This window comes from Teleopsis dalmanni, chromosome 1, assembly GCF_002237135.1.
Source record: "Teleopsis dalmanni isolate 2A chromosome 1, ASM223713v2, whole genome shotgun sequence".
In the NCBI taxonomy this organism is placed as follows: domain Eukaryota; kingdom Metazoa; phylum Arthropoda; class Insecta; order Diptera; family Diopsidae; genus Teleopsis; species Teleopsis dalmanni.
In genome coordinates, this window is record NC_051846.1 from 11,703,891 (window position 1) to 11,716,800 (window position 12,910).

Here is a 12,910-nt window from a genome sequence, read left to right on the forward strand (position 1 = left end):
CCAAAAATGAGCGCGATCTGTCAGACAGTTCGTTTACGGCAGCTGTTGAAACCAGTTCACCTCAGTAGTGCGTTGCGAAAAAAACAATGGAAAAAAATATTGGACAAAGAGTTTGCATCAAATTTTGTGTTTCGAACGAAATTTCGTGTGCAGAATCGTTGCGAATGCTACAAAAGGCTTATGGGGAATCAGTTTTATCGAAAACTCAAGTTTATGAGTGGTACAAAGCCTTTCAGGACGGTCGTACGACCGTCGAAGACATTTCGCAACGCACTACTGAGGGGAACTGGTTTCAACAGCTGCCGTAAACGAACTGTCTGACAGATCGCGCTCATTTTTGGCATAGTAATTAAGGACAGTGCTGCCAAACTACATAAACTTAAAATATCGAAAAATATACAGCGCGCGAATTTTAAATGAGAATTTCCGAAAACTTTTCAGTCTTAATGTAGTTTGCCAACAGGTGTTCCTATACAACACTGGTTTAAAAGTACTGTAACTATCATATCAGAATTAATAGGAATCAAGTCAATGAGTCCTCATGAGATTTAAATTTATTGTACGAAGTCAGGCTGATCGGGATGTTAAACATGCTGTCAGTAACTTTAAGTATATGTAAGTAAAACCTATTATTCGCTAACTAAAAAAGTAATAAGAAAATACTATGTGAATACTTTCCATTGCAATATTAACCAGTACCTCTGGAGAGACAACCACAAATACACTGAGTGGGGTAAGCTGTCTTTCCCTCATATCCATCAATATTCCCATGATAGGAAATCGGCATGGTGCTAAAAACTCTATTGTCATTCTTTAGTTAGTGTAAAACTGTAACAAGATATCGACCATATCCGAACATACATTGTACCCAACAACCTACAGCTTTGAGATTCATAATATTATTGTATGGAATATCTTTTGAATATTGAGACCAAAGCTAGAAGCTAGAAAGCTGGTGCATATATAGTAGTTTCTGAGGTTCTGTCATTTATCAAAGATTAAATAGAAATATATTTCAGATATAATTCCTTTCCAATTTAAAATCCTTTCCAATCAAAAATCACTCATTTGTAATGTAATTAACAGAACTTAATTGGAAAGAAATAACTTTATGGCTGAAAGGATGGTAAGTATCACAACCAAAGTAATAATTTTATGTTATTGATCAAGAATTTAATGATGCCCTTACCAGGCGCTTGTATAAAATGTTTAGCTGTATGTATTTGCAGAGTGTGTGGTAGTAGTTTATTAAATTAACTTTGTCAATAATACCATTTAGAGTAGGTGGATGAAAGAGGATTACGTTGAGCAATTTTCATATAATTTGCTCATTATAGTTTACTTAATTCAATATAATTCCGATAACAAATTTGCTCCTTAAAAGCTCTAAACTTCCTTAATAAATAAATGCACTCATGGCTAAATGGTGATGCTGAAGAGGTAATAAATTGCATTTCGCTTGAATTGCAAATTTATGCTTAAATCTCGTACCTGCAATCGAAAAGCCAATAATTGTTAGAGTTTAGTACATAAATAAATTGAATATCGTACCTCAGTAGTTCGAAAATGGTACAACTATATGTTTTTTTTTATTTTGTATATATATTTGATTTGAATATTTGATAGTTCAATATTTAGCATTCAATTATTGTTAATATTACTAATTATGTAGCTAAGTAATGTGAATACAATTAAACCAACAAAAAGTAACATGTACTTATGTCTTTTAAGGGATTAATATCGTAAGCTTCAGAGACTGGAGAGAACTTTAGAGCAAACACAAAAATATAACAAATTAAATATATTAATAAATTATAATATTAACAAATGTAATATATAAATTTGTAAAACATTTAAATTAACGAATTAAATAGGATTGTCTAGAACCATCTCTGAATACAACTCTAGCGGCAATTATATGTCACCCATATAAGAGTCATAAGGCCTATTATATACAAGGAGTTTTAATAAACTAATTATTGTTGACAATTAGATCTTTATATTAAAAGTTAATTCAAATTTTAATAAGTTGGCTTTAAAGTGTTATTCTTAAGCGTTTCTATATCAAATATCCTACCAACTAATGGAAACTACTAAAGTTTAGGTCAGCTGAAGGTAGCCTACGTTAATTAGATACTTTAACTCAAGGTTACTAATAATATAAATTATCTTCTTATATTTTTAAATATAAGAGGACAATATATATATTTATATATATATATAATATATATAAAATATATATTTTATGTATTCCAAAAATTATTATACGATACTTAAAACTATAAAAAGCTCGTACATGAGTTGATTAGTACGAACTAAAAATACTCAGTAATGGCAGATTCGTCAGTACCCATCCCTATTAATAGCTTGTAGAGAAGGTAAAAACAACTTCTTTAAAGTAAGCCGAACTTTTCTGAGGAAAATTTACTCGTAATATAGTACCAGTACTTAGGAATATTGTATATCAACGTTTGAGAAGGCTTAAGCTAATTCTACAGATATAAGATGATCGAAGCAGCTCATTTCAGTCAATAAGGAAATTGTGCAGTGGTCTCTACAGGTATGTAAGAAGATCAGAACTTTTTAAAAGATTAAGCCCAATGCAGATATATGAGTTCATCCATATTTGAATCAATAAAAAATTTGTTGAAAGGTTTCTGTATATAAGTTAATCTAAACACAGTTTAAACAATGATTCTTAACCGAACATACTACCTTTAAAAGTTTGGATTAAAAGATATTGACACATACTACTTTTCACAGTTTCAATTTAGAGGCTTCGAAGTTTTCTCTGCAGGACAGATCTTTGCACATTACTACTGAGTTGAGTGAAGTCTGGCATTTTCAACTAAGAAATATTATTTGCATTATCCATAGCATTTATAAATGGTAGGAGTCAACTTAGCAGTTCTTATACAGGGATAGCGTAATAGATCTTACCACGTCACAGTTTAGAGTCATTACATTCCATTATATTCTCACAATATATTGATATATTATAATTTGTTTTTAACCGCCTTCTGTAAATTCTAGTCACGAAAAAAACCATTAGATGTCAATCCTTTTACGATAAAATAGGGATTGAAAAGATTTTTCTATACATATTACTACTTCTATTTTCCATTTCCCCCAATAAGGCATAGGACTTCAATAATTCTTATAAGTCTGACTCTATTTAGTGCTTCTCTATATATGGCGCTCCATGTATATCATGCTTCAACTAGCTTACTTTCGACCGTTCCTCTCCCACGTTCTCGCTGGCGCAATAGGTCTTGTGCTACCTTGTGGATTCTTTGAAAAAGCTTGCATCTGTACTTAAATAAAAACTTTCATAAATGAGAATATTAGAAATAAATATTAATTAATTACTGGTGTGTCAATGTGAAAATTCTTAGTTTTGCCCATGAACAGTTAAGATACACTAACTGCACATTTATTAAGCAAATTTTTATTTTTGCTAAAACTATTATCAACTATATGACAGCTTGATTTTACTTTGGATTAGGTATTTCATTTTTCTTATGGTGATAACTTTTTTTTATTTAAATGTACTAAACTTAAATGAACTTTTATCTGACAAACATCGATAGTCTATAAATTATTAAAAGTGTCAATATATTTCGAATTTATACTCAAATGTTGCTTTATTGTTCAAGGATGTCATCCTCTGCTGTGAGTTCCTTTTTAATGAAGTACTTGTAAACAAAAGTTGTTTACTTTATGTATTGAAAATAAATTATGAAGTCGATTTTGTTGCCATTTCGAATTCAAAATAAAACTAACTACAAATCTTCATTGTAAGCCGACTGAGCCAAAGGCAATTCAGGAAGATTTATAAATGTTTAATTACAAATATACGAAGTGAGAATTTGGCAGTGAATTAAATTTATTTGAATTTATGTTTATTGTAAAGTTACAATACTCATGTTTGATAATGATTTCCTGTGCTACTAAATTTTGATACTGCAAATAATCTACTCAAATATATATATATACAAATATATACTATATATCATATATAAATACATAAGCTTAAACTGAAATGGTTATATATTTGCTTTGCAAAATATAAATTACCAAAATGAGACCAAAGTTAAATTGAATTAATTTCAGAACTATATTTATATAAGTAACTTTTTTAATCTTTCCAAATTTATTTAATTAATAATAAATAAATACATTTAATTAGCTAATTATTTGGCTTGAAGGTAAAATTAATGTTCATGCATTAAACTTTTTTTTCTTGATGTTTTATGACTACTGACCATATGTAAAATACTCAAAAAGATACACATATATATATTGTAATCATTGATGTATTTAAGGGGTCATCTATAGTCTTAATTTGTCTTAATTTGGAGGCACTCGTTCAATAATATAACATACATATAACAAAAATAATTCTTATCCAAGGTGTCATATTGTTAGTTTCAGATATGCCACTTTATAAAATATATCTTTTAACAAAGGCTAGCCGCATTGAAATTGTAAAAATATTCTATATCAGTGGTGACTAGTTTTCTCATTCAATTTTCTTCAGTATTGAGGCTTATTTTTGATTAGCTGTATCAAATTATTATGTCTGGGTCAGTAAAAAAATTCACAAGCAAATATAATAAAACTACTGCATCCACAAAAAGTTGGTAAGTGGTACAAACCTTTGACTGTGATCAATATAGTACCGTGATTACTAATTTTTTGTTGGAGAGGTTTCGAACAGTAATGAATTGCAACAACAAAATTTTTTATTTATTTTTAATTAATTGAATCTTTGGCTGGCCATACATCTGTTTTGAGTATTGCCAGCTTGAAACCAATTTATAGCTAGTATTATTTCTTCAATTCAGTATTGTTTGAAATATTTCTATCCAATATGTTACAATCATTTCTACTAAGTAAAACGGTTACTGTCATCATAACTGATGTTACAGCAAATTTAACATTAGTTTTTTATTTTTTATAGTGTATTTTTATAGTACACTAACAACAGTAACTGTTGAAAGATCAATGCATCGACAAACTGTCACGAATTGCAAACTGTACGATGTAACCTCTTCTTGACTCTGATCACAACAGTGACATGATTAGTAACTTTTTTGATGAAATTCCAGATATGAATGTATTGGTATGTAGTTTTCGTTACCCGATAAATTTTTTGAACTTATAATTTCACTATTTGTTGTTAAATTAGTTGCGAAGATCATATGATTAATCACCACTATACTTTTTACTGATTTTCCTATTTTTGTCAAGTCACACAAAGGATCGTATTCATACAAACAGTCCTCAAAGCCTTAATAATTGAAAATGAATATTCTTCAAGTTATGGCTGACTATTGCCAGCCATATGCTTAAATGCAAAATTATCTGAAAGAAATTCTGTACTTTAAGATCTGAAATTTTTAATAAATAGACTTAGATTATACTATATTTATTATATTATATTGATTGAATATCTGATCGATATATCAAACACAAGTGATTTTTCTTGACGTTCACTATTGGAACCACAAAGTAGCTTGCTCTGTATTATTATTATTATTATTATTATTATATTGTATAGGTTCTGTGTAATTTTTGATTGTATAAACTTAGCCTATATCTCATTTCAGCTATCGCTTTATACGTTTCATTGTTTATAGTTCTACATCAAAAATTGCGTGGTCGTCCACGGGTCCTACAGCCTTGCGAATTCAAGGTTAATGCCGCATGTGAGGTTAATGTCATTTATGCGTTTGCGTAACATATATCCAATCCACATATATTTTCGTTGTAGAGTTTCTTTCTCGAGGGGCTCTTGCATAATTAGACGGCATAGTCACACATTTGAGGTCACTAGCTCTGTATACATGAAAATGGATATTTTTGAAATTTAATTAAATTTTCCTTTTGTAATTTAATTTCATAAAGTTGCCCATCATTGTCAGTAGTGATTTCATATTTTTCTGCTAATATTAATAATTAATTGAAGTACGATTCAAAAGCACTGAGCAGCAATTGACTAATGCAGCAATAATTGCCAATAATCGGCCATCACCAATAAAATATCGCAATTTATTCATTTATTTATTTAAAATTTTTTTTTTTATACTGTTTAAATAAGCATTTAATATTGCATTTATTGTATTGTGGATGTGATTTTAACACGGAAAGGATTTATACGTTTAGTAATAATGCCGGACCACAATGTAACTCATTACTGTGAATTCAAATAAATTTTTAATTAATTATTTTGGGGTTTCCTTGCTTGAATACATGTGCGCGAATAAATCAAAATGACACGAGATTTTGTAAACAATTGTAAATAAATTAATATAAATTGAATATTATTTATTAATGGCTATTGATTTATAAAACCAATGAGGAAAATTCACACTCTTCGAATGTAAATAAAATAAATGACATTTAAGAGTTCGCAAATAAATTTAAGCATTGGCATTATATCAGTTTTATACTTTTTGAGAAATTTAACAATAAATTTTTAAACATTTTATAAAATATTAAATCAAAAAAAAGATACTCATAAATGTTCACAATTCAATGGATAAGCTAATAATATTACCATTGTAATCGTAATTGCATTTCTTTGTAATTCACTTTCATGCATTTATTTAATAATATTCAATAAAAGTTATATTGTTGATATATATAATCTACCAAATGCTTCTTTTTCGACAATAAAAATACTTATTCAAAAGTTTCCAATAGAAATGTTTTTAAATATGTATTTTACTATATACAGTCACATTTAAATATGTATTTATTTATAACTAATTATTAATTATATATTAATCTTCTTTATTCTTTATTTAGTGCTGTTACGTGTCATTCTGACTTTCGTTCTCTTTAATGCATAAATTTGAACTTAGTTGAGTACTAACTGCATGCATCACTGAAGTGTTGGGGTTTAATTTGTTATTAATATGAAAACAAATGTAATTTTAATGTACTTAACTTAATGTAATTTTTTTTTTTATAATAAGTGAAAAGCATTAAAGCCGCAGACTCAGTCTTGAATCCACTAGAAATGAGTGGAGAAGATTTCCAAAGCAATGTGGATACTTTATTCCAGTAATCAGGCGAGAGAGATGAGAGCAGATAGAATTAATACCTAACGGGCAAAGTTCATCTAAGCTAGAAACCATGGGGGTAATTAGGGAGATAGGGTGATAGTGAAGAGGGTGGGATTATAGCGCAAGCGCAGAGGTAAGACTAGTACTAAACTCTGTGATTAGGCTTACAAAAGTCGCGGTTATACAGGAGAATGATGTGGGGATCACGGTTCCACTCATCAAAGTAATGGGACAGGTATTGGGGGAGTAGTTTGTAGCAGAAAGCTAGCATGAGGTCATCTGAAAAAGAAGAGTAAAGAGTATATTTTTAAATTATAAGGACATAATTTTTTTTAGGGTTCAGGCACAACGGATTTTTGCGTCATACACACAAGAAAAAAATATACTGTAGATTTGGAGCTTATATTTATTCCTGTTTTAGTATGCAATTGTATTCTATAATATATTTATACTAAGGTAGAGGATTATAAAATATTTAATGAAGTTAAAGTACCCAAAAATAAAGTATTAAATATATAATTACAAATAAAATCATTCACTTTTTAACTATTTAAATTTATATTTATCAGTAAACAATAAAATTTTGATGTGCTTGCATATTCCTTATTTAAATAAAATAGCAAAGGTTTATAAAATGCTTGAATATATTACATAAACTATTCTCTAGAAAGCACATCATAAGCACTTCAGCCTCTGCTTACTTAATACCAGATTGCAAATACTTCAACGTCAATGACTTACATTCTATGATTATTTCGTAGTTTTCATTTTCTTAATGTATGCCGGTTTAATTCACATCATCCGAGATATTCTCGAAATTGAGGTAAGAAAATCAATGAATATAAAAACTTTCATTCTCTGGGGATAATCAGTAATTTCCCTCCTTTCATATTAAGTATGGAAGTAGTAATAATAATGAAGATAAATCAATATTTTGAGATGTAGTTATTGATACGATGTCATTTAAAATTTAAGATTTTCATATACTTTTTTATGACAGAAAATATCAACTTGTAGATACTTTGTAGATACTATACAATAATCAAAACTTTAATTCTTAGAAATTTGAGCATCCCTGTTAATATCCTGCCATCATTGGAATTATCATTAGAAGTTTAAATATCTATAGAAACTTAAAACTAGCATTGTGAACTTACTTAAATGGGACATATACTTTCTGCAGGGAAGAGACGAAAGACCAATTAAATTACATAAATTCGGCAGGATGGATTTAGTCTTCACTCCTCTATACTAAGGTTCTTGCGAGGAATGTGGTAGCAAAACGGCGAAAAATCGCTAATTGTGGTGCATTGAAGTTATCTAATGGCCTACCACTGCAACCAACCACCAATCAACCAAGTTTCGGTAAAATTGGCTTAATACCATAATTTATTGAGGAAGTCGGATTGGAGTGATGCGTTAAATCTATAAAATATCCAGAATAAATTTCTAAGTCACATTGCAAACTCCCTGAACTTAATAATTATATTTATATAAATGGAACTTTCATTTTATATCTCATTTATCTCCCTTGGCATAGCATTCTTTGAAGGACCTAAGCCCACCGCTCAATACCAGTGGTTCCCAACTTTTTTTTGACCAAAGAGCACTATGATATTTCTGTTTTTAGTAGGGACTTAAAAATTCAAGAATAATAAACTGTATGATTATTTTAATATGCCTTGTGCATCTCTGGTATAATGTAAAATGAATTTTATAAGTGCATAGTACATCATATGGGGTATAAAATAGGAAATTTTACTTGGAAATTTTATGTGCTTTTTTTGTGATAAGTGAGGACTCAGTAGACAAACTACAAGCTATGTATCTATACCAATTAGATTTGATCCACTGACCATTTTTGACTGTTTCGCGTATCACCGGTTGAGAAGCACTGCTCTATATATTCCCATCGTTACTAATATTTTGACTTTTCTCTCACTTGTCGATGTCATTGTTCATTATGTATATTTATTCCTCTTGTCTTCCATGTTGTTACCGGAGAAGTAGGGGGAGAGTATATTTACTTATAAATATTTTTTATTGCACACGTTCTGTATTCGATCCTCCGATATTCTATAACCTCTATTGTCATTTCATACAATTGGCTAAAACTTTCTTCAGAATATTTTATATTCTTCTCAAGAATTTTTAAAAATCCTTTCAATCCTTTCCCTTTAATTCAGATTTACAGTTTATGTTAAAATTCACTATTTTTCTGTTTGGTTTAAGTTAGTTTTATAAAAAATTCTGTTTAGAGAAATTTTGATTTATTTTTAAAGATTTTAATTTTTTTGAAACTTCTGAGTATCTGAGTAATGTTTTCCATGTTTCCATATCTGCTTCCACTTAGCGAAGTGCAGGTGCGGGTAATAGAATTTCGAAAACCTGTCAAGCCATTCGCTCTGTGGAAGCCCCGTGGAAACCTCTAATGCACGGGATGTAATCATCGGGTAAAGGCAAAATTGCAAAATGACATTTATTTTGTGCGCTTTTGCAAACATTACGTAAAATCCGTTTACGTAGACGTAACTCAATTTGAAACTCAGTTTTTCACTTTTTCGCCCTCAGCGTTGAAATATTTTTACTGCAGCTACTGAGGATAGAGAACATTTTTTCCATTGACTGGCTTAATCCAATTTTTTAAAATTTCTTTTTTTTCATATTTATTTAATTTAGCATTTCATTTAATATCGTCAAAATTTTGTTTTCAGTGTAAAGTGTGGTGCAAAGATTTATAATAATTTTTAAAGGTAAACCGTTCTACGATTAAAATTGTTATGTATTAAGTATTATTAAATATTTATCAATATTGAAACATATATCTTATATATATAATTCTTCTGTACGTGTGTTGACAGTAAACTCCTCCTAAACGGCTGAACCGATTTTGATGAAATTTTTTGTGTGTGTTCAAGTGGATTCAAGGAAGGTTTAGATTCACAATTTGGCCCACTGGATTATGTCTTTTTAATCAATTTTTTATTTTTTGGTATCCATATACATTTATATAAAAAATTTAAAATTTATGCATGCTTACTTTGATTTGTTTAAAAACTTTAAAATCTCTAAAATGAATTGTAAAACTGACGTTGCATAGCTTAAGTGCATTTAAATTCCGCAGCATAATTATAGGTGAGCTGCGGATCTTAAGTTATGTGGTGGTATTCCTGGTAAATCCAGCGAATTCAAAAATTCAACACACAAAAAAGAAGAATTATATATATAAAGATATATATATCGTACAAAAAACAATGCCACGTCTTCGTGGACGAGGAGAAAATATTGGTCGACGGACTCGGAATTCACAATTACTCCAGAACCGTCGGTTAAATAGATCGGCAGAAAACAATGAAGATGTAAGAAACCAGGATACAATTACACGTGCTAATGAAAGTCAAGAGTAACGCAACGAACGCCAGGAAAATTAATTGCAAGGGGAAACAACGTTCGCCGGGTCAGCTAGTATATATATATAACATATATATAATTTAATCATATACAGCAATACTTCAATATTATATATAAACTGTGGCGCTAAATAACGACTACGTTATGGTACTGTTAGCCAAAGGTGGGGACGTATAAGTTATAGGACAAATCGATTCTGTATTTAACGACTACTTAACATATCTAATCTTATCTAAGCTGAAACTTATTTCTTAAAAACGATACTTAAATGTACAATATTAACATGCTAACGTGGTATAAGGCGACAAATATGATGTTTGATTCAATAGCTAATGGAAATGTATGAAATAAACACTTGCAATTGGTCAACACCTATAATTAAAAAAAAAAAAATGAACAATTTACAAGGCTTCGACACTTCATCGGTCGCAAATTATCTTGTTCCCTCCTTACTCGTAAAGATAGTAAGAATTGTTTACCTATAATCCATAACACCTAGTCCTTATATTTAATTCTATTTTTATCGACATGTTCTTGATGCCTATATTTTAGCTTTTCCACAAAACTTTACTAAAGACAGTGAGAATTATATATGAAATACCAATATTTAATATAAATGTGATATGCACAATATAATTCTCATTGTTTTTACACGTAATTATTAAAAAAAGGTCATATTTGTGTATTGCAGTTTAACTAATTAAACGTTAATATAATAAATTTCCAAAAAAAAATTTCTCAGATCTTCAGGATTTTGCATTTTTCATCGAAGTTTGGTTATTCATTAAAATAATATAATAATGGTGACGTAGGCTATTCAATTGCTATTTTTTTTTTATTATTATATGTCTATATATAACGTCAATAATATTAATGAATTGGTAATGAAATCCAAATCTGAGAAATTATCACTGTGTATGAATATAAAATTCTGCAGTTTGATCCTACATTGATACAATAACTACAATAGTAAGGATGTGGTTAGCTCCGGGTAATATGTTTTAATGTAACAATATTATATGCAGTGTAGTATTATCAGTTACATCTATACCCATTACTACTTATAGATTTTTTTACCCATTGAATAATGACATTTATTCAAATAGAAAATGAATTTGGTAAAACTGTTACTTAAGCCGTAATCGAGATGATATAATCCAGCTTTAAAATGTTATATCAATAACCTTTAAGCACAGCTGAGAGAAGTTAAAAATAGGGAAAGAAAAATTGCTACTATTTTTACAGTTCATAAAGTGTTATCAGAGTAAAGTTCTGCAATTAAGAATGCAGTAATCTTAGATGGTAATACTGTATAGGAAAATAAATATCAGTATCCAACTGCTACTGAAGAACTCTTTTATTGGTTGGGAGCCAATGTAAGATATCCTAAAATAACTTTCAACAGAAATGTTAATGGATCAAACATATAAGAAACATTTATAGCTCCGAACTATTAGACATCTGTAAGAATGCCAATGTGCATCAAAAATAAAATCCTTATATATAAATAGGTAATCAGACTAAGTTAACCTTATCGGTGACAAATGTTTGGCAACGTGACGCTGAGTAAGTTAAACAAGATTTAAACATATTAAATACAAAGTTTAGGAATACTGGTCAAGCACCTTGGTATTTAGAAATTTTAAACCTACACAAAAATACAAAAGTTGAAAGCATTAAAAACTCACATTAAGAATATAATCCTTCGATACTGTGAACACTTATCCGAATATAAGGTGAAACTCAAAGATCACAAATATGTTGAACTTTAAATTCTGATATCGTAAAAAACTAGTTTATAGTTTAGTATAGAGGTAATTACCTAAGTAATTACCTCTAAAGAGAGGTGAAGAGTGAAACTGGATTAAACTGGATTTAAAGACAAAAGCTTTCATTTAGAGCAATGAAGTGCGCCACAACAATTTTATTGGTTTCCCGATACTATACGGGGTATAGCCCGATACCCCGTAAAGCTGAGCTATATTCACATGTACCATTGTGGAAAACAGTTGTTCAGATTAGCTATCTTAACTAACACCCATTGTCTAATGAGCTTATCCGGGAAATAGAAATCCAACCAATTTTATTTTTAACTTAACAAATAAGTCCCAAATATTTTATCACGTCCGGTCCGCAACATGCCTAGTCGTCTAATATTGTTGTTCATTTTATATAAAACAATCGCAGAATCAATATAAGCTTATCTTAGCAATAACCACCATCTCTTAATAGACTTCTATTCAGAATAAGTCGATAACTTTTGAAATATTTTTTGGTTTTATTATTTTAATTTTCATACTGTTTGGTTGATTCTTTTGTGATGTTAAGGACAAATAATCTAAACTGTGGCTTATCGCAGACGAATTTATGTTTAATTTTTATTCCAAACAAACCTTCGCATGGCTTAATCCTTTGGATCAACGATT